At 38.0% G+C, this 23,003-nt stretch overlaps 1 protein-coding gene across 1 annotated transcript in view; it reads right to left on the reverse strand.

The window, feature by feature from the left end:
- The window catches only part of LOC122804222 (deubiquitinase DESI2-like), a 1,210,954-nt gene that overhangs the window by 506,261 nt on the left and 681,690 nt on the right, over positions 1 to 23,003 (reverse strand). The gene's annotated exons all lie outside the window — the stretch shown is intronic.

Below are 23,003 nucleotides of genomic sequence, written 5' to 3' on the forward strand. Positions count from 1 at the left end.
TTACTGACAATGGCCTCATTCTTAACCCCAAAAAGACCAAAATCCTGCTATTTCACCCATCACAAAATACCACCCTTACCGACACTTTCTTTATTCACTCTAAAAATGGTGCACTTATCACACCTGAATCTCACACAAAACTACTAGGCGCCACCATTGATAACAAGTTAAAATTTGATATCCACATTAATCTAGCTATTAAAAACACTCACAGAAAGCTAGGTAGTCTCTACAAACACAAGTCCTACTTGACCCATACTGCTAGGACCACAATTGCTCACACTCACTTGCTCTCAACATTACTCTATGCATCCCCAATCCTAACAAATATATCCAAAAAAGAAACCAGCAAACTGGAAACCTGCTATAATCAAATAGCCAAATTTGCTAATAACTCATCTTTTAGAACACATCATTGTCATAACCTAAAACAATTGGACTGGCCTGAACTGCCAAATTTATTAATCTACAATCAACTTATCACTACTTATAAGTGCCTCTCCCACCCAAATAAAATACCAGCTTTAAGCAACCTAATTCAGCAGTATTCCTGTCCTAGGCTACTCTGCTCCACAGATAAGTTACTATTAACAGTTACTAGATCACATAACCATGCAGGTGACTCCCTCTACTCTTCTTACATATCCAAAATTTGGAACTCCCTGCCTCCTTCCATTACACTGGAATCTTCTCTATTCAAATTTAAGAAATCTATCAAAAGTCATCTCAGCAACAAATGGTTATGTCCCTGCTCCACACCTGACTAACTTCAGTCCTGCTCCACTCCTGCTATTACTCTTTCCACAAACACACAGTCTCCTGATAATGACTGTTTAGTCTTATCAATACCATATTCAGATACATGATGTGACTTTAGATAGGGTATTTAATATACTTTATTGTTAGTACATATATTGATCATTGTATATGTCTTTCTAAGAAATTAATAATTTGTGCTCATCTATATTGTCTGGTTGAATATATTAGAAACAAGTAAAATATATTGTCTGTATGTTTTGCATATGTGTTTCTTTGGAGCTTTTCTCCCCGGGCCTCCACTGAAAATGGACATGTATCCATTTGGACTATTCCGGTTAACAAATGTAAAATAAATAAAATAAATTATATATATATATATATATATATATATATATATATATATATATATATATATATATATATTTATTTATTTTCTAGTTCTTTTTCCTTCCTTCATTAGAGGATTTTTATTTTGTATAGTGTTCAGTAGTACCTCATGGATAGTTTTATCATGCTGTGAAGTTTAGTCTATCTTTACCATGGAAGAGAAGAATTTAACTGATTTTAGTGGTGACAGACAAGATTTATTGGATCCATCAGTTTATAATATCCCTACTGATCTCTCTATTTTAATTCAGTCTTTGAATGAGTCAGTAGTTCAAACTCAAGCTTTACTGACTGGTTTTGTGAACTCTCATCCATCTACATTGTGTGGTTCTGAAACTGGAAGCCCTTTGCAATGGTCCTCTGCAACTACTGTATGTGATGGTGGTTACGATTTTCTTGACGAAGTTTTGACACTTAAAGACAAAAATCCATTTGCAGACTGCCTATCTGAATACTGAAACTGTGATTTGTTTAATGGGACAAAATGTGAAGGTCCATCACCAAGAAACTACTTCTTCTTTTGGCTTTTCCCAGTTAGGGGTCACCACAGCGGATCACCTGTCTGCTCATGACTGGCAGTGGAGTTTTACAGTGTCGAGTTGCCAGCCTAGTGCCCAACCTTCCACAGAAGGCACACACTCACACCTAGGGCCAATTTAGAGTGTCCAATCCACCTACAGCATGTCTTTGGGATGTGGGAGGAAACCGGAGCACCCGGAGGAAACCCATGCGACCACAGAGAGGACATGCAGATTCCGCACAGAAGGCACCCCAGCTGAGGATCGAACTGGAGAACCTCTTGCTGTGAGGTGGCAACACTAACCGCTGCACCACTGTGGCCACCCGTCTATCACCAAGAAACTATACATATATAATCCGTAAGTTGGACAAACTGCTGAGTTCATACAAAAACAATGAATATGAAAACTTTTATCTAAATGCATTACTTTTGAAATTGTCCCCAAGGTTTACATTGTTATAAAATTCCTAATGGAACTGATTCCAACAGTGAGGTGTTTAAGACTATTTGCCAGCTCTACAATGATGCAGGTTTAAAAGTTCTTAAGGTGTTATTTGACAATAAGCATTCCAGGTCACAGTCACTTAGTGATCAAATTAAACATTGAAATGATAGCATCACTTTGAACAAAGAAAAAAAATGACTGGATAGCACTTGATGCCAAAATTTCACGCCATGTTGCCACCGTTGTACTATGTAAAAGGAAGAAAATGCTGAGAGATTGACATCAATATCAAAATTATACCACCTGCTCGCCACCTAAGTTTAATAACCAATATAATAAAAATGTCTCATCTGGTCATCACGATCACAATACAGTGCATCCTACCGCTAAAACTACTTATGGCATTATGATCACAACACAGTGGTTCCTGATTCTAAAATAAAATCAGCCTAAATTAGATCTCTTCATTCTACAGATGCCATCGCTCATGTTTCTACCATTTTCAAGTAAAAGGATTCTTCTGGTCTATTCAAGGTTAGTAAAAATTCCATTGTCAGAAATAATGTCGTCCCCTCCTGTTCATGCTATCTCACCCCCACCCCCACCCCCCACTTCCAGAAGCAGATAGTTTTTCTACTGACTTGGGTGTATCAAATGCTATCAACAACAACCATTTTTTATCCAGGAGTGCACACACTTCAGGCAAAGGGAGAGAGAGGGGGAGAGTGAAAGGAAGAGAAAGAGAAAGGATCAGCAGTCACGCAAGAGGAAGAAGGAGAGTTTAGATTCTGTACAGACAGTTATTCCGAACACCAGTACAGCATTTAATTTGTCTAGCAAATCATTAGAAGCAAATGTTATTTCAGTCCTAGAAAAAGGATTTGGTTTCATTCCAGCACAACGTGCTAATGTTACTGATGTAGTACTTGTTCCAGCACAGTGTGCTAATGTTACTGATGTAGTACTTGTTCCAGTACAACGTGCTAATGTTACAGATGTAGTACTTGTTCCAGCACAGTGTGCTAATGTTACTGATGTAGTACTTGTTCCAGTACAATGTGCTAATGTTACTGATGTAGTACTTGTTCCAGCACAGTGTGCTAATGTTACAGAGTAGTACTTGTTCCAGTACAACGTGCTAATGTTACTGATGTAGTACTTGTTCCAGCACAACGTCCTAATGTTACTGATGTAGTACTTGTTCCAGCACAAAGTGCTAATGTTACTGATGTAGTACTTGACTTAAAATTGTACGTTAGAAAGCTTATTTTGAAACAAGGGTTTTTCAATAATTTTAATTTTATAGTTGTCAGTACAGAAAAAAATTCTGACAGAAGCTTGGTTAACGTTTCACACACAGGTGGTATTGTCACCAGTAACTTTTCGTTCCAGTGTTTGACTCCCAGTGACAGTTTTATTAGTGACGCTAATGAAGATATTAGTTTGAACATTCTTAGAATGAGAAGCATTTTTATCCCAACGCTTCATGTCTCACTTAACATTTTCTCTAAAGTATGTGAGGCTGAAATCAGAAAGGTTTTAACCAGTAAAGCAAGTGTTAAATGGTTTAATCTTAAGAAACTGGAAAGAAAAGCTCTTCAATAGATTTGTAGAGATCCTTCGGTCAAAGTCATGAAAGGAGATAAAAGTGATGGCATCATAGTTATGGACAACATTGTTTATACCCATAAGATAGAAGTTGCTTTGAGTAACAACAAAAACTACAGCATCGTCCAGCCAAACAAAACCTTGCTTAGATTCCAGAAAATTGATTATATTCTTTTGGAAATTTTAAAAACAACCTTCTTTCAAGTCATGATTTGAAGTTCATGCAAATAGCTAATCCATGTCTGGGAAGAATGTTTGGGATTCCTAAGATACATAAAAATGTGTTTACGCCACCACTTAGGCACATTGTTTCATGCAAGAAAACCAAAATTGAATTTGTTGATGAATGTCTTGATTTTCATTTAACCCCCCCCCCTGTTCGGTCTTCCCTGTTTTACTTAAAGGACTCTTGGGAATTTAAACCAAGTCTTAAATTTTACCAAGTCTTAAATTTTATCAATGAAAACCACAATCTTCCAAATCCTGTTCCTTGCAGCTGTTTTTTACTTGTTACCCTTGACATTGTAGCCTTGTATCCTAGTATTCGACATAAAGAAGGTATTGGCTTGGTGGAAAGATTCTTCATTGTACATGTTAAGATGGAACCAAAGAAAATTATAACCATGTGTAGACTGTTACAGATTGTTTTAGACAACAACTTTTTTAGTTTCAATGAGAAAATCTATCATCAGAAAAAAGGTGTTGCCATGGGAGCTAAAATGGCTCCAGCATATTCCAACTTAGTGCTTAGCACTTGAGAAGCGTACACTCTTATTAACTTGGAAGGTTTCAAACAAGTCCGGCTTTATAAGCGTTTTATTGATGATATATTTTTTTCTATGGTTAGCTTCCCATTCAGATGTTGATGCTTTCATTAATAGTATCAGGGATAGCATCTCTTGTTTTACTATTTCAGGCACTGATCAACAAGTGCATTTTTCAGACATTATTCTGTCTATTGATGTCTTATATGACTGTTTTTGCTCCACAATTTATCGTAAACATACTTTCCAAAACAAATACCTGGATTTCAACAGTCAACAATGCACCTTTATGAAAAAGGATATTGTAAAAGGCCAATACGCATGCTTCAGCAGACTTGTCAGTGAAGACAGCATGTTTTAAAGAGAATGTGAAATTTTCAAAGGGGTTTTTTTTTAGAAAGAAACTACTCTGCAGATTTCATCTACTTTTGCTTTGAACACGTTTCCACTTCCAGGCGTTCTCACCACCAACCCATTTTACTAACATTTGCAAAAATCACAGCAATGATAATTCTTGTTTTCCACTACCAATCTCTTTGGATTCCAACAACATTAGACAATGTATCACCATAAGCTGGAGCATTATTAATGCTAACCAAGAACTTTGCAGAGCTTTGGGTCCCACCCCCTTATTTTGTCTTAAAAACTATGTCATATAAAATCGTTATTTGAGTCTGAGAAAAAATGATTCAATTTGTCTATTCCTAATAATGCAGGCATGTTGTCATGTGACTGTTGTATTTGCTGTAAATACATTTTAGTAGGAGATCAGCTCTTTTTGTCAGCATTACCTTAAAGTTTAAAGAAGCATTTAATTGTGCTTCCACTTGTATTGTTTACATTGCAATTTGCTCATACTGTGGATCATTCTACATTGGTAAAACTATTCATAAGCTAAGTGACAGAATAAAGGAACATTGCAGAGCTATTGGAATCTCTGACTTTAAAAACTCTTTAGCCAAGCATAGCTCTGTTTGTTCGTAGTTTTCATGTTTTAATTTTTCTGTTCTTGAGAAGGTTGTTGTGCCTTTTAGTGACAGTAATAATTTGCTTGAGGTTAAGGAACTACAGTTGCAAGTCAGGCTGCATGCTGACATGCCCCCTGGACTGAATAGTAATTTAAACAAAATGTTTACTCAAATGGAATAGATAACTCATGACATCCACATTGTGGGCAAAGCTTTCTGTCTTGTATTTTAGGCTGTTTACTTTGGAATTTTCACTCACTCATATTTCCTTTGAATACTGAAAGATTTCTGATGAATTCCGATAAATAAACAACAAAAGCACTCAAATCAGAAATGTGTTTTTCTAGTTCTTTTTCCTTCCTTCCTTAGAGGTCTTTATATATATATATATATATATATATATATATATATATATATATATATATATATATATATATATATCATATACTTGGGTCTGTTTAGAAACATCAGAAAGGACTACTGATATTGACTCACCGCACATGAGCACACACTCGGGTCTATATTAGAAGACCGAAACAGCAAAATCGTGAATGCTCTAAAGAGTGAAAATGCTGGACCTTGAACTCCTTATTGTGGGGAGGCTGTGCTCCCGACAACCCCCGCTAAATATATATTCCAACCCTGAGATCACACTACAGTGAGGAAAGGGCAAATATTCTGATCTTCACTGTATTGTGATCTCACAAAAAGCACTTTGAGGTCCGGCATTTTCACTCTTTAGAGCGTTCGTGATTTTGCTCTTTCGGTCTTCTAATATAGACCCCACACACATACTCGCACACACACACACACACACACACACACACACACACACACACACACACACACACACACACACACACAGTGGCCAAAAGTAAAAGAGGTTGAAACATAGTTGTTAACTACCAAAAAATTCAAACAATAACATTTAAAGAAATAAGCTTGCATTGCAGAGGGCAAGTCTCCCTGTTCTCCATTCCCCCAGGTACTTATATATCAACTCTGAGATTGCAAAACAGTGAGGAAAAGGGAAAACCTCCTAAACCCAGTTGAGAGCTAATCTCACACTTATTCCAGTTTTATAATGTTTATTTTTCAATGAATTGTGAATCGGCCACATCTGCCAACTGATTTATTATTCCTTAAAAAGACATCCAACAAATATGAAGCAATTATAGCAAGAAATGCACAAGGTAAATACTGACAGTCTGCTCTTTGAATTAGCAGCATACATCATTCTCAGCAACAATAAATACATGTATTCATTTATAACAAAAATGAGGATCAGAGTAGCAGATGTTGGGAGGATAGTGGAGTATACAACTCTTGGGATAGCTTCTTAAAAGCATGGGATCAGATAGTAGCACACCAAAGGCTGGTCTACATAGGAAAGTAATATCTGAAATGTGACTGAGTGAAACAGACTTTTCCAGTATATCTTGTAGCAACCATACAGTATTGGGAACTATCTGGTAAGACCAGTAGGGCATTCTTGTATCGTGTCAAATGCTGTTTCAGTGAGAAATTATATTTGCTATGTGCCACTGTGTGTAAGATTTCATATGTATTGTAAGAACGATGTTGTACTGGAAATTGCCAGATAAGATCATGGAAGGCAGATACTTATACATTGACGACTGCTTTTTTTTAGGAAGAAATGCTTTTGCTTAGTGCGAATAGGTGAAACAAACATAAATATATAGTATATAGTAGCAATCAAGCATCACTACAAGTTGACTAAGACCTTTGTAACCCAACAATAACTCAGACAATACATTTGCTGTATGTCACTGGGGCAAAGGTTATCTGTTTATAATGTAAAACCTATACAGTAGTGTAAATTACATGAAAAAAACATTAGGCCACTTTTAAATGTGTTGAGAATGGTTTTACATTGTCTGGGGTATACTTGGGAAGAATATAACACATATACTGTAGGTTAACCACTTCCCCTGAAGAAAACATATTAATATTGTAAGGATTTTACAATACATACTGCAGACCTTTGTTACACTAACACAAAATCTACTATGCTTATTTGCTGGTAACTAATGTAATACAAGGATTTGCTATGGATATCATATAGCTAGACTTTAGCATGGTACATACAGATACATAAATTTAAATTTTCAGAAGACTGGCAGTGCTGTTTATGCTGCCTAAGTGCTGTTTCTAGATCTGTACATCTGCAGCTCCCCTCCCATTTCCCTGGTGTCCTATGCTACTTAAAAATATCAAGTTTGGTAGATCATTTTATATATCATTTTCCCAGTGAAATATTGCTTCCTCATATCCAACCTGGAGCTTCACAACTCTATTTAGAATGCCTGATTTCTCATAACCCCACCCACCATCTTTACTCAAAATGCCAGTAAGACCCTGAGAAGATAAAGTGGTTTTCAGCAAAGTTACAACTGATTTCCATAGGAGATGGTCCAGCAAGGAAAAAAACATACTGCAAATTAAAAAACGGCGTGAAATATTTTAAAATTAAATACATTTTGCCCACTTGATATAAATATAGAGATCATAAGGAAACTGTTTTTGGAGAACTAATATGTTCCTGAGTGTCTGTTTAGGGGTTGTAAGTTTATTATGCCCTTAGAATTTATGTAGGCCTATGTCTTTAAAATCCTTTTATAAGTGAAATCTAACTGCTAACAGTTAATCAGCTGAAAGGGTTATAAAAATCCAAATGAACATTTATTTTTCATACTTCTAGATGGATGATGATCTCTGGAACAATAAAAGAAGAATGAATGGAGCATGAAGTTTGTGCCCTATTTATTTAATTATTTGTGACACAATACAGACCTATTATATTTGGCTGAAGTAACATTTCTGATGCAACATCCTGCTGTCTTATATCCTTTGCCTCGGTAGTCTAAGAGAACTTAGCAGTGGTATGTGGCATGAAATATTAGCAGTGTTTATCCACTGATGCATCTTTCCGGACTGAAAATAATGGTTTATTACCATGTGTGCAGTACTTCAGTATGATTATATTATTTGATATCTATATCATAATGACTCAACATAAGATGGCTGCTCATACTTCTCAACTGTCCAGAATTTTGCAGAATGTTCAGAGCTTTGCCAGATATTTTTGGTCTGTTCCTGATATAATTTGTGGTTTTCTGGAAAATCACTGACAACTGATGCCACTAAATAATGACATACATTTCAATTTCAGACTTCATATCTTTCAGAGAAATGCATCTAAAACAAATACTGTTATTCTAACAACTTCCTAATATTGTAAGAGCAGTATTTAAAATCCGTCCCTTCTTTTGAGCCTTTGACTCCCTCCCCCCCCTCATTATTTTAGGTTTTGTCTAGATTTCTTGCACTAGGAGGCTGAGAGGTATGGGGCTGCTACATGTAAGAGCTAAGCTTTATTTTTGAACATATAAATATCATATTTGTAAAGGTATATACACCACATTTTTTTTCTTGGCAGAAATAAAAGAATCACTGGCTTAAACAAAGCAGCCAACATATGCTGTAGGATTTAAATAACTTCAAAATGGGATTATGTTGGTTAAGAGAAGCAGAAGAGAACAAAAAAATACTTCAGGAAACTATTTAGAAAACTAGTCTTTATTACTTATTTTATTGGATGTTTATGATAAATAAATAGAGAAATACAGTCTAAGAATGAGATGACATATGCTGCAAACAGTACTCATATGAATTAGATATAATGAGGATGAAAATAACTCCAAAAACTGACGAATGGCAGAGTGAATGAAACGGTATGGAGTCAGGTATTAAGTATTACAGACTGTAAACACAGGTCTGATGAAACAGTTACACAGGAGGAATTACTGCATTCCTTCCTTACATGTTGCATGATTTTTAGTAATATTTAGCAAAGTGACATTAGCACGGTTTACATTATTGCTGCTCTTTTGTAGTTCGCTTACATCTGCCAGCTGTTAGTGTGAACAGCAGTTTTAGCTCACACCAGTGGTATGCCTTTAAATTTAGAAAAGAATTAAACTCAATTATAACTCATTATACAATGTTTTCCACAGAAAAGATTATAACTATTTTTCTGAACACTAAAGCTGAACTAACTGCTTTTCACCTTCTTTGGCTTTTTGACACTGAATGCCACCCCCCCCCCCCCACCTCCATCATTCCAGATGTACTACCTATGTTTGTTATCATGTCATTAATTCTGAAGTCATTTGTTTCAGATTTCTTTCTCCCTGTTTTTTTCCTGAATACACTTTTTTTTGCTCATTCTTGTTTGCCAACCATTTGAGCCATCCTGAAGGTATTCCCATCTAAGAGTCTGATCAGGAAGTTAGCATTTTAATCCCTTCTGCCTTCCCTATGCTTGCCCACAGTAATGTTTGAGGAGTGAGTATGCAACTGGTATAGTACAGAGTAGTCAGTTACTACCATAGTTTACTTAACCCCACAAATTATGCTGGCCCCCAGAAGAAAACAATACCCATTAGGTCTTCAATGTAAAACAAGGTACACAAGTAGTTTAAATGCCCCAAACACTTGTTCCTCCATTCCCACCCCGCACGCAGCAAGAAGGCACAAACATATCATTCCATGTGCGCCCACCACTTGTCTTAGACTAATATATGTTTTAAATGAAGGTCTTGACCCTAAACTAAACTACTAAATATTTAAACAGATCAGGTCTGATTGTATACCTTCTTTTTAAAGTATCTAACTTTAAAAGTCAGGAAAATATTGTATTTTTTTCTGAACATTTGTTATAAAATTGCTGTGTACAACCAAGGTAACTGACTTTTCAGTGAAGTAATTCTCACAACATATTACCCTGGTTCATTCTAAGGCAAAGGTCATACTACAGTGTTTTAAAGGACTAAATGCATACTACTAGCCACAAGTTCCCATAATTAAAGTGCATGCACTCTATTTATGAAAATCATTCATCAAGCTGACACTTAAAAGTGGACTCATTCGTGCAGGTAATTAAACCAGAGAAAGACTGATACACATATTAATCAATCAATGTGTGTAAAAATACTTCCCGATAAATGAACCAAAATTAGTTCAAAACAGTGGAAGATCTTGTAAATGAAAATTTATGTAACATTACAATCCATATAATTGAAAATACGCAGCTTGTAAATTACAAGCAAGCAGATCCCCACAAAGATTTTTTGTTTCTAATGATGTGGGACTAAAAGATTCAAGCTTTTTTGAAAAAATAAACTAAATTACTCACCCCCCCCCCTCTTTTCAGTGTCTCCTACAGGGTTCTTCAGGCTTATCTACAAAACTCTTGTGCATGGGCTAGGACCAAAGCTGACAAAAGGCATAACAAACGATGTTCAGATAGGCAAGAAAAATTCAGCTTCTTTAATTGTGGTATTTACAATAACCAAAGAAATGCTGCTATTTTATACCATAAAGGACAAGGTAATGGTATTTTCTTTTTGTGGCAGGGGGCTATATTCATACATGTAAATAACACACAGATTTCCTTAAAATATACTCCTTGTTTGCTGCTTACAGTAACACAGTCAACAGTTTGTATCGTTGGAACAGATTCCATACTCATAGTTACCATGTTGCTTGAAGTTAGTTGTAGGAGAGGATTAGTTTCTCTCTCAAAAAGAAACTTAAGGCGATTTTGAAGATCCATTATTCACTGTTCACTGTTGGTGGCTGTAGTAAGCAGTCTTACTGCTAAAACCTAAACAATACCTAAACAATATTACCTTGTGTTCTGATTTACTATGAAGAAGACTGCTTACTACAGCCACCAACAGTGAACAGTGAATAATGGATCTTCAAAATCGCCTTAAGTTTCTTTTTGAGAGAGAAACTAATCCTCTCCTACAACTAACTTCAAGCAACATGGTAACTATGAGTACAGTAACACAGTATCAGAGCCTCAGAAACCTTTGCTAGAGCACAGCTCTATTCTTATATCATTTAAAATTCAAACTGATATGATGGTGTCTGTTTACGACTACTACATTCATAACATGACAACAATATGTAAGCTTGATGGTACCACTTAAATCATTAGTGTAATTGTTTGTGTCAGTATATCTCATGACAGTAAGCACAGTAATATACAGAGTGGATACTGACAGATGATCTTATATGTGTTAACTGAACAGATGTGCATGAAAAGTCGTATTTCACTCCTTTATGGAGTTTGATATACTGCGGATCCACAACTCCAATACAACTCTTGCCCCCTTTATATTATTTGAAGTTCTGGGAATTCAGACAATTTGCCTGGACTAAAGATGTCCACAAAGTGCAGACAGAAGCAAATCATGTGCATTTAAAAAAGTAACAATGCTTTTTTGGTAATTTTATTGTCTTCATTATGTAACTATTTAAGCTTTACTTACCAATTCAACAGAGTGAAATTCTCAGAGTGAACAGCTCATGAAAATGCTTGTATTTTATCATTACAGCTATAGGCACATGTGATGGAATACTTAATAATGTGTAATAACTCCTAAAGTTTGTGTGTCAAGTAGTTTAGCCTTCAATTTATAAGCACTGCTTGAGTAATTAAACAAGTAATGTACTGAAACTAAAAGGGGAATATGCATATACAGTGCTTCACAAAGATTTTTATAGTATGACCTAAGCATATAGTAAGTAGGTACGCATAAGGACAAGAGGGAGTGAGGGCACCAAGTTGTAATTGCAAGGATGACAACTGCAAATGGGCATCATCTTCATTCCAGGAAATATTTTAGTTTTTTCTTTCCTTACCTAAAGGTACAGTGATGCCAGAGGGGAGTGTGTATCTATATATATATATATATATATATATATATATATATATATATATATGTGTGTGTGTGTGTGTGTGTGTGTGTGTGTGTGTGTATGCATGTATGTATCTGTGCACATACATATATATATATATATATATATATATATATATATATATATATATATATATTTGTGTGCATATGTGTGCATACATATACAAATATCTATATCTTTCTAGATATTTATATCTGTGTCTGTATGTCTGTGTGTGTATATATATATATATATATATATATATATATATATATATATATATATATATATATATATATATGGGTCTACTCCACTTGACCTAAAAGTCATTTGACTGACACCCATTTGACCGACACCCAATTGACCTAAATTTCTTTTGACTGACAACTCATTTGACTGACTCCCATTTCACCAACATTCAAGACATAGACTTGTTGTGGGTTCTTCTTCTCCTGTGACTTGTTTGTGATAAAAAGAATTAATGTAACTTATAATGCTGACTGTTAGAATTCTGATAGTCATGTAGGAAGTAGTGTTGTAGTGTCTCTAAATGTGGGTTTGTCTCTTTATAGTGTTATGGGAAGTATCTAAAGTAATTTGGCAAATGTTTTGTGTGATGTCCTTAGTGGTTCACTGTTGCAATCATCACTATAGGTTTCTTCCTGCCAGCAGCAGCCCCCGATCGGCCAGAATCCCAAAGTCTGGATTGGGTGCCAGCTGAGGTTGCATTTATCCTGACGTCAATGTGCCGGAAGGTATAAAGACCTCAGCTGACACCTTTTCCCCAGTCTTTCTTGCCACGCGGTGCCCTTTGCAGTTCACTGATGCCGGTTGGCCTGTTCCTGTTTGTTTTTGGATCTAATCCCAGGTTTTTCATTTTTTACAGATAAGTACCCTATTGGGGAGGTCTTTTTCTTGCTCCAGTCAGATGTCAGAAAAAGTTAATAATTGTATTTCTTGTGGGAAGCAAATACCTCATAGGGATTTTCACTCTTACTGTATTCCCTGCCTGGGTCCTGACCATGACGTTGCTAATTGTGTGTTTTGTGCTAGATTTAATCAGTGTACTATTAGGCGTAGATATAACTTTGCCTTTTACTATTTTGGAAAAAGGTTTAATTATAACATGTCTTCAGATTCTTTTCCGGCTTCTGGGGTGTGTAAGAGGCGCAGGGATGCAGACAGGCTTCCGAGGTCCACACCAAAGGATATTACTCAGTTATTGCCAGTTGCTGGTTCGACGGTCGTCAGTGAGGCGCCTTTGCAGCCCCTGTCGTCTGCCTCTTTTGAACCAATTGCCTGCACCAACTCCAGTTTGGAGCTGATGGGGTCTTCAGAATTGCCAGGGACTGGACCTTTGGATACTGCTCCCTCAGTTGGGAATGGAGCCAGTAGGCAGGTACCAGCTTCTGAGGGAGTTCTCAGGCCTTCACAGCTTCCTGTAAATGTGGATTCAGGTTTACATGCTAAGTCAAAGTCTAAGGCTCCAGCTAAAGTGAAGTGGCTAGCACAGGCACCTTTTGATCAGGGTCCTAGGCCTCAGAGGCAGATGCTTAGGATGGCTGAAGATCTCTTAACTATGATCAGGGGTTCTCATCCCCCTCCTGACAAGAAGCCTAGATTGCAGTCCGATTATGATTCTTCAGACCAAATTTCTGTTTCTTCTCCTTCCCTTGAGCAGAATTATGCTTTTCCTCTTTATGAGGATTCTGATGCTGAAAATTCCTTTCCTTCCGCCTCTCCTCCTGAGGATTATTCTTTTGGTGAAACTTTGCATGATATGGGGGTGCATTTTCACTGGGAAGGGCAGGAATTCTCTGAATCCAAGAAAAGGCATAGGGATTTTCTTCTTCTCCCACAGCATAAGCCTCTGGCTATTCCCCTTGTTTTGGACATTGCTGATGATGTTTTTTTCGGAAGCTTCTCTCTCTCCTGATTCTTTTCCCCCTACTCCAGCCAAACCAGATAGGTATTATAGGGTTCCAAATTCTCATAACTTTCTTTTTAAAAATCTTTCGCCTGATCCGGAAACAATTTCTCAGGGTCCTAAGGGTGTTAAAGCGGCCTCTGCTAAAAATCCTATTCCCTTTGACCGAGAGTCCAGGGCTTTGGAGAGATGGGGTAAAAAGGTTTATACTTCTGCTACATTGTCTATTAAGGCTTTGAACTGTCAATTTCATATTCTGAAGTATCAGCAATACCTTTTGTCTGTATTTCAACAAAAGATGTCAGCTGTGTCTATTGGTGTGGATAATCAGGAGTTACAGGATTTATTGCATGCTATTGAACAAGTGGGTAAACATACCCTGCATTGTGGTTATGATTCTTTGGAAGCTTCTTGTAGGGCTGCAACAACTGGCGCTGTTATTAGAAGACATGCTTGGTTAAGAGATCAAAGCTTGCTGGATCAGATTAAAGCCAAACTTTTGGATGCCCCTTTGCAGCATGATGTTCTGTTTGCGTCCAAAGCTGAAGAGGTATTGAAGAAAATGGAAGACAAAGCCAAATCTATGCAGACGGTTAAGGATTTTCTACAAGTGCAACCTCCTAGATTTAGCAGACACTGGCCAACTAAACCTTGGTCCTTTCCGGGCTCGGACAGGTCTCAGAGAGGCAGATTCAGGCATTGCAGAGGTAAGGGACAGTCACAGTCCCATTTTAGGAATAGGCAGTGGAGTGCCCCCTCTCCCAAGGGAGGTGAAGATAAGTCTCAACCCTACCAAAAACAGTCTTTATGACTTTCCCTTTCTGGTTCCAGGGGCTCCTCTCCTGGAAGCTCCTTTGGGGGGAAGGATTTCTCTTTTTTATCAAAACTGGAGCCACATAACCCAGGACAAATGGGTTCTGGACATAGTCTCAAGAGGTTACAGATTTCATTTCCACACTATGCCAAAACCGAACAGTTGGCCAGACTTGCCAAATCATCAGTGAGCAGAGGCACAACAGCAGGTTCAGTCCCTCCTGGCTATGAGGGCCATAGAATTGGTACCCAATTTAGAAATAGGGCAAGGTTTTTATTCCAGACTTTTCCTGGTTCCCAGGAAGGAAAATTCATGGAGACCAATCCTGGACCTCTCTGTACTAAACACCTTCCTAGATATACCAAAATTCAAGATGCTCACTCTGCAGCAGCTGATGCCTGTGTTGGGCAAGAATGCTTGGATGGTGACTTTGGACTTAAAAGATGCTTACCTGCATATTCCTATAAGGCAAGAGTGCAGAAGGTATCTGCGTTTCAAAGCAGGCTTGAAACATTACCAGTTCTCTGTGCTGCCTTTTGGCTTATCTACTGCTCCCAGGGTCTTTATGAAGTGCCTGGTACCAGTAATGGCATTTTGCAGACAGATGGGGATTCAAATTTACCCTTATCTGGACGACTGTCTTCTTCAAGCAGATGACAAAGACACTCTACTTCAGCATCTAGCTTTTGTGCAGCATCTTCTTCTGTGCCTCTGTTTCACAGTGAATCTAAAGAAATCAAATCTGATACCCACACAACAGATTACTTTCCTGGGTGCTCTTCTGAGTACTTCAACCCAGATGGCTTTCTTGACACCAGACAAAAAAGTGCAACTGGCTTCTTTTTTCCAACACCTGGCTTCAATGAAACAGCTGACTGCAAGAAAAATTCTGCAGGCTTTGGGTTACATGGCCTCCTGCATTCTGCTAATACCATATGCAAGGCTGCATATGAGGAAACTGCAGTGGTACCTCAAGAGTGTCTGGTCTCAGCATTACCACAGTTTGGAAACAGTGGTCCCGATTTTGCCTTCTCTCCAGCGAGAGTTTCTTTGGTGGGCCGAAGCCTGTCTACAGAACAAGGGGAATCCTTTTTGTAATCTGCCGACTGACCAAGTTCTGACAATGGATGCTTCAGATTATGCCTGGGGAGTCCACGTGCACGGGAGATGTCTTCAGGGTGTTTGGACGAAGGAACAGATGCACCTGCACATAAATTTGAATGAGTTGCTAGCTGTACAGAATGCCCTGATAGCTTTCAGGGACCTTCTTCTACCAGGACAATTGTTGATACAGACAGACAACACTACAGTGATGTGGTACATCAACAAGCAGGGGGGCTCTCACTCTTACCCCCTGTGCAGATTAGCCATGAATCTCTGGTACACTGCTCTGACCTGCAGTGTCGACTTACAGGCACAATTCCTGCCAGGGAAAGACAACACTCTGGCAGACACCTTGAACAGATGCATTTCAGATCCACACGAATGGATGTTGGATGTTCGGATATTCAGGATGATTATAAAGGCTTGGGGATGTCCGGACATAGATCTCTTTGCATCCCCTCAGAATCATCTACTTCCAACATTCTGCACAAGGACCTACCACAAACTAGCATGGAAAGTGGATGCCCTCTCATTCAGTTGGAAACACCTCTCAGTATATGCTTTTCCTCCCTTTCCTCTTCTACCTCGGGTACTTCTGAAGATAAAACAGGACAGACCGCACATGATTCTACTGGCTCCCAATTGGCCTTGGCAATTCTGGTATTCCATTCTGATGACCTTGGTTCAGGAGCCTCCCTGAATTCTGCCTCAAATCCCTCATCTTCTGTCTCAACGGGACGGCCAGATACTGCACAGTCATGTCAAAATTCTGCATCTAGCTGCCTGGCGGATCCAGGGTCTGTAAACACCTCTGCCCTTTCCAAACAGGTATTGGATGTAATCCTTGAAGCTAGACGGCCCAGCACTAGAAAATCTTATGCGGGAAAATGGAAAAGATTTTGCTCCTGGAGTCAAGTCCAGGGTGGTGATTCTTCTGTTCCAAACATTCCTCTGATTTTACAGTATCTGACAGAGTTATTACATACGGGCCTATCTTTTTCATCTATTAAGCTTCATGCTTCTGCTATTTCTGCACATTACGATACGGATCCTTCGATTTTTTCTCATCCATTACTTAAACAATTTCTTAGAGAGGCTAAGAATATTCGGTCCCCTATAAGGGCTCCTGTTCCCACTTGGGATCTTAACTATGTTTTGGAGAAATTAACTTTGTCTCCTTTTGAACCTGCAGCTTCCATGGATTTAAAATTTTTGTCTTGGAAAACTTCTTTTCTTTTAGCTATTACCTCTGCTAGAAGAATTTCAGAATTGCAAGCACTCATGGCTGTGGAACCCTTCATTATTTTTCATCAGGACAGGGTATCTCTACGGACTAATCCCACATTTATGCCCAAGGAGGTTTCAGCAGTGGCCTTGAATCAGTCTATTCATTTGTCTAACTTTTATCCTAATTCTCAAAGTGAGGAAGAAAGTCTTTTGCACTCTCTAGATGTGCACAGACAGCTTCGTCTATACCTGGACAGGACCAAGATAATCCAGAAATCTGATCAGTTGTTTGTCGCTTATGCTCCTACTGTTCAGGGGAAAGCAATCACTAAGCAAACTATTTCCAAGTGGATTGCCCACTGCATCAAGTTCTGTTACTCTTATCATGGCAATCCGGTTCCTGTTAATGTTAGGACTCATTCTACGCAGGCTACTTCAGCAGCTTTTCTTTGTGGGGTTCCTACCAAGGATATTTTGGAAGCTGCTACTTGGAGTTCTGCACATACGTTTTCTAAGCATTACAACCTCCCTCTCTTTTCTAAATCCAGGGCAGGTTTTGCTTCTGCGGTTTTGCAGGGTTTTGTGACTGCTCCTTCTGTTTCTCCTCCAGCCACCCTTTCTTAGCTTTGGGACTCAACCCTACAGTGATGACTGCAACAGTGAACCATGAAGGACATAGAACAGATGTGTACACTTACCATAAATGTAGATGTTCGAGTGTGTTCACTGTTGCAGTCTGGGTTACCCTCCCTCCTATCCCCTCTTTTGTTTTTTCCTTGAGTATTGTCTGTTATGAGGTATTTTGGCTGCTGAGATTTTGGGCATGATTTCCTTTTTAGCCTTTTCTTTCTGGGCACCTGACTTCTGGGGCAAGAAAAACTGGGGAAATGGCATCAACTGAGGTCTTTATACCTTCCGGCACATTGACATCAGGATAAATGCGACCTCAGCTGGCACCCGATCCAGACTTTGGGATTCTGGCCGATCGGGTGCTGCTGCTGGCAGGAGGAACCCCACAGTGATGACTGCAACAGTGAACACACTCGAACATCTATATTTATGGTAAGAGTACACAACTGTTCTTTCCAGTAGTAGTGGTAAGGCAAGTTAAAGGTATATGCTGTTTTCCCTACTGTAGTGCGATCCTGGAGTTAGTATATATAATTGGGGGGGTTCCACATTGGGGGGTGTGGGGGGGTGTAGCCCTCCTCCTAGTTTGGTTGTACATTGTCCCGTTTCTGTTAAGAGGGTAAGTAAGTAGTTTTTAAGTTTTGGAAAGGGTTAGTTATTGGTGTTCTAAGTGTGCTTGTCTATGGTTTAAGATTTAGTATGTGTAAATTCAGCATTGTAAGCTGTCGGTGAAATGAGAGTCAGTAAAATGAGTTGTCAGTCAAATGAAATTTAGGTCAATTGGGTGTCAGTCAAATAGGTGTCAGTCAAATGAGTTTTAGGTCAAGTAAAGTAGATCGATATATATATAGATATATATATATATATATATATATATATATATATATACACACACATCTAAAATGTATAAAAAGTCTAAATTCTGAAAAATTATGCCTTTTCTCAACTTCTATCATCAGACTGGAAGATCGGAGTCAGGAAGTATTTGGAGCAAAGAGAGAATGCAGAGAGAGAGGGGTTGTAAATAAGTTATAAGAGTAAGCAGAAGTGAACAACAGGAATATTAAGTAAGAGGTCCAAATACCAGTATAAAGTTTTTAAATGCTTTTACACTGATTAAGGATTATTTTATCTGAAAACTTTGTATTTTATATTAAACTACTGAATTTTATAGCATGCACAGAGTCTATGAATTTGTTTCTGTTGCCATTATAAGCCTACCCATGCATCCCAAATGTATGCAACAATTTTGGTACTCTACTGGTTATTTTAAGGGATATATGTAACGCAGGTTATGGCTGGTTAAGCATTTACAGGCTATATCTGTCCTTTAGAAATATAGGTGCCAGACCAGGGGTGAATTTCTGATTTCCTATCCACTGGTCCATATTATCCCTGAACAGGGTAAAGGAGCAACTCTGCTGCACAGTGGATGGGAAGCCTGTTTCAGAGAAGAGGTATTCTCTTTTACACATATCTGTCCCTCCAAGATGACCTGTTTATGTTGAAATCAAATTTTAAGTCCATAGATTGGATCATTTTGATCACAGTATGTTCTAATGATATCTTGTATGCCAGGCATAAATCACCTCTCAACAGTCTGTAGGAGACAGATTATAGGGATAGAGCTTTCCGGAGATCCACACAGTACATGCTGGTAATGCCCTGTATTCATTTTGTCAGTTTCTTCTGTGGATGTTCCAATTGTTGCATGCTTAGGTTCATAGGTTCATAGATTAGTACTAAGCTAACTGCCATTGCGAGCCATTTTAAGCTTAGCCAATTATTCCTTGTGAGACTCAAACCCTGCTCCTTGTGTTTGTAAGGTAAACACCTTAACGATTAGGCCACCCTCCCAATCCTATTCAAGTACATATGAAGGGGGTGGTGTAGTCAATGATGGGTCTGATAATGGTTAAATACAATGGCTTCCTTGCTCCTAGATGCCATGCCCTTGCTTATAAGTTGAGCAATATAGAATGATCCATGTTGATCAAAAGCCAGGTTATTGTCTACAAATATCCCCAAATCTCTGACTACTGGATTTACTCTTAGGGGTGTGTTATTAATGAGGTAGCTTCCTGGAGTAACTGACTTCTAAAGGTCACTATTATGCATTTCTTGGGACTGAGTTTCAAACCATGGTTCTGACACCGGTCATTTGTCTGTTAGCTCTTCCTGGAGGATATTAATGTCCTGGGAAGGTACTATGACAGCTCCTAGTTTATATCATCTGCAGACTTGGTCAGACAGAGCCACTTGATGTTGGCCTTGGCTTCAGATAAGTAGATGCCAAAAATGAGTGGACCCAGCACAAAGTCCTGCGGGACTCCACTAGTGACCAGCCTCTTTGGTGAGATGGTTCCCCCTATACTGACTTCCTGGGTCCTATGTGAGAGCAAGTTCAGTATCCAGTGCATAATGAGTTTATGCATAATTCCATGAGTCTGTTTACAATGTGAGTGGAGTATTTTACCAAATGCCTTAGCCAGGTCAAGGCAGGCAGTAATTCACCATTTTGCCCTCATCTATTGTCTTGCTGACCTTTTTGAAGAAGTCCGTCAGGCTGATTAGACATGCTCTGCCCTTCACAAAACCAACCTGGGTTGGATACAATGTCTGAAGTGTTCCTATGTCATTATTAACCATTTTCAGGATAATCTTTCCATGGCTTTGCATATGAGACTAGTCAAACGTGTATGTCTGTAGTTTAACAGGGTCCACTGAAGGCCCCCTCTTTTGCAGAGGGATGCCTGTTGCAGTTCTGCATTCACATGGCATAAAGCCTGTTGTGACTTCAGTGGTCCTGACAGGTAATGTTTCATGCTATCCAGGAGGTATTCTGAGATATTATTGGGCCATTCAATGCAATACTATTGGCCTCTGACTTACTTGTTTAGGTTAATGAGAAATATACAAATCATTATATTTCATAAATAAAGGGAGGATATCAAGCTAAACAGGTTGCTAAGGAATGGGATGGAAATTAGGTATTTGGACTTTTCCCTATCTACCTTAGTAAAATGGGTTATTTTTTTCCTCTTTTTGTTTACACATTTTATAAAGGTTTCCTTTAGTTTGGCATGTATTTACATGTAGACATTTCCCTCCAAAATGTCTATATATTGATGCATTTTCTGTTGTATAGCACCTGCATACTTCATTTTGTAATAATCCATTGTATTTGGGTTAAGCTGTATCCAGTCACAAATATTGTTTTGAATCTATTTTTATTGTTAAAATATGTTCAATAAAAAGATAATTATTCCTTCTGCCTCTTTTTTATTTTGTACGAGTAAATTATTTTTCCATTCTTGGAACTTTTATAACATCTGTGTAATCTAATTTTGTATTATGCGTCTTTTAATTTGTAAGTTCATGTCTGAGAAAATTATTATGATAGTATTATCAGTTTAATGCAATATTCATTGATCTTTGCATTTTGCTATTCTGGTGTTTGTTATTAAGTTCAAAATTTTTTTACCAAACTTCACTTGATTTTATATTCTCTCTTAGCTTCTGTGTACCTTAATAGTACATTTATTTTATTTTCCATTCCTATATCTAGTGTTGTTGTACAGTTTTTTAAGATTTGACAAGGAAGCTAAATAGTGTGTATTTTCATCTATTTCACAATATGTGCAACTTGGCCGTTGCAGTGCTATTCTATTCGACTTCAGACATCCTTCATGTCTTTTGAATCACTAAAGGCTTCATTGTTTTTGTTACGGATTATTTCCTATGCACATTTATTTGCTTAAAGGCTATTTCCTTTGCACATGTACTTGCTTTTGCCTTATTTCTCGTTTGCCTGCTTTCCTGAGATTCATGCTTCTTACTATCCTTTGCATATAGAACCGAGATTTTAAAAAAATATTTGTTTGTTGACATCTACAGACTTGTGCTAGTTATCTTCTGACTCACCAGTTCTCTCACTGCTAAGTATGTTTTAATAAAACATACACATGCGGTGGTACGGTGGTAGCATTGTTACCTCACAGCAAGAGGTTCTCCCGTTCGATTCTCGGCTGGGCTTGGGAGTGCCTTCTGTGTGGAGTCTGCATGTCCTCCCCGTGGTTGGGTAGAGTTTGAAAGACATGCGTGCGTAAATGGGCATGCCTTCATTGAAGGTTGGGCGTCGAGCTGGCACCTCGGCGTTTCGTAAAAATCTACTGCCAATCATTAGCGGACTGGAGTTCCGCTGTGGCAACCTCTTACTGGGAAAAGCCGAAAGCCAAACAACATGTATATAAACAGCACATGTCACAACTTTAGACTTGTTGACATTGACCCTATTAATTTACAAACTACATTGTTAACTTTAACAAACTTACACACAAAAAGCATTTTTGCAGGAGGGTCAGCCCCTGTACCCCTATATCCTCACATCTCTAAATATAGTTACTCTAACACTGAACAACCTTGAACATTAGAATAAATTTGTATATGCCCATATTCTGTGACCTTATTGAATTAACTACCCAAAATTTGATATGTTTAATTAACTGATTAAAAAATTGGATAGTGCTATTTTACAAAACTACAGTGAAATAAGCAACATGTATCCCTTTCATAAATTAATATTAATTTTAACTTGGATGCTTGTGATCATATAATAACATGTAAAATGGTAAATGCTGTAACTGAAATATGTTAATAACATAGAAACAATACTAGACAACTGATTTTGGGGATCATAAGATCCCTAATCGTATACACTTTTAAGCAGAAGCACAAATGCTTTGTCATCGTTTTCAGGCACTTAATAGTTCTCACCTCCCAAACTGAGCAGGGTCATACATGATGACCCTGGTGAATATTTGGTTCTGCCCATCCAGTCATGCAGACTAGCCTTAAAGGTAGCCAAGCTAGCATTCTGTTTGACCTGTAGTGGCAAGTTACTCCATAGGCTAGGAATATATTGAGTTAGGAACCAATCCCTCCAATATCTTATTTATTTGCTACTGCAGATTTAAGTTTATAGAGTGGGTGTTTGAAGAGCCACAGGGTTTGTAAAACAAACAATTAAGATTGTCAAATATGACTGGGTCTTCATGGCTCAAAAAGTGATATTGGTCA

This window comes from Protopterus annectens, chromosome 6.part0 (genome assembly GCF_019279795.1).
Source record: "Protopterus annectens isolate FY-2018-M chromosome 6.part0, PAN1.0, whole genome shotgun sequence".
NCBI classification, from domain to species: Eukaryota; Metazoa; Chordata; order Ceratodontiformes; family Protopteridae; genus Protopterus; species Protopterus annectens.